Here is a 1,741-nt window from a genome sequence, read left to right on the forward strand (position 1 = left end):
ACCCTCTTAAACACATATCAACCATCATCCGATCCTCAGACCTTCAATTCTTTCCAGTTTTTTCATTCCCCATTATCCTCACCAACATCTTTTAACCCTCATCTCTACCTCCATCATCCCTTACATGGAAGAACACAGAATGAAAAAAATAGATCAAGTGACGAAGAACGTTCTGATAAGATCCTGAGTCCTTTGTTCTCGAAACAAAGGAAAAGAGAGTTGGAGGTTTGAAAAGAACAAGTCGATTTTATAGTGTCATTGATTGAATATAGAAGAAAAGCTATAAAAAAATTCAAGTTCAGATGAAATCGCAACGATATTCTCATACTTTGACACACTTTTCAATCTGAAGGTTGAAGAGAGAAAATCGAATTTTTCAAATGATGAATTGATTTTTCTTTGCTTTAAGTTCTTGAACAGCGGAATAGACACGACGGAAATAATAATAAAACGAAAGATAAAACAGCTGATTTCAAATCTAAGAGTTCAAGAAAAGCGATATAAAGAGATAAAATAAAATGTTTAAAAAAACAAGGTTGATGAGAAGGACATCGAGAAGATGCCGTAATGGAGCTTCTAAAGAAGCATCCTCCAACACTGCACTTTGTGCTAACACATGTTGTCACTGAACTTACAACTTTGGGAGAATATAATATTTCACTTTATGCGAATGTTGAGGTCTAGATGTCTGTCATTGATGAATAATTAACATTATTTTAGCTAGTCAAATTAAGATGATGATGGATGTAGAGGTGAAGGATGAAAGGTATTGGCAAAGAGAGTGGGAAAGATGAATGATTAGAGAAGCTGAGAAAAATTGAAGTTCTGAGGATGACAGTGAATGGGAAAAAGAAGAAAAAAAATTTAAGGATAATTTTGTCCGAAAATTTAAAAAATGATGATTTTAAAACAATATTCAACATTAAGGACAACTTTAAACACAAAAATTTTGTGAAAAATTAAAATTGTACTTAACCTTCTTATAATAATGATCTGACTTCTTTTTTATTAATTTCTTTAAAAAATAAAATAATTATTTTTTAAAAAATTAATTCAAATTGACTACTCTAAAAACAGGAGAGAAGAATGATTCATTTAACTAGGATAACTTTTTTTCTCTACGGTATTCAAGCAATTTAAATAGTCTTTCAGTTCGTAGTTTATATCAACTGGGAAAAAGGAAAAATTAAAGGTGGTGAAGATAATATTCGCATAATGTTGAGATATTGATTTCTGGTTTTCAAGTTTCAGTTTATAATAGCGAAAAAGTTTACATAAAACTTAAAAGGATAGTCACGACTTCGAAGCCAGATGATGAATTGTTTTCTATTATATTAGAAATAATTGAGGGGAAAAAGAAAGCGTGTTGAGATTTGAGAAGATGGATGGAACTGCTTGTTAGAAAATGATAACACAATTGTTGTATGCTTATGCGACATATTAGCTATCATAATCATAATGATAACAAAATGGACAGCTTTATTTAGACGCCTAGTAAAGTCTTTGATGATTGAGGAGCATAGCATTATTAGACTTAGGTTAGGTTGATGTGTCGATTATATGAACAATGGACCCCTCGTCAACACTAGGCACCCTTAATTTCATCACATCTGATTGCAATAACTTCGTGGAAGTGGGAGAATGTTTTACATGTTTTTGGGTTTTGTTTTGTTTTTTTCTTAAAGGTATTATATATTTTTTTAAAAATAATATTAGAATATTAGTAAAATTTATTATTTTT

This window comes from Arachis duranensis, chromosome 5 (assembly GCF_000817695.3).
Source record: "Arachis duranensis cultivar V14167 chromosome 5, aradu.V14167.gnm2.J7QH, whole genome shotgun sequence".
Classification (NCBI taxonomy): Eukaryota; Viridiplantae; Streptophyta; class Magnoliopsida; order Fabales; family Fabaceae; genus Arachis; species Arachis duranensis.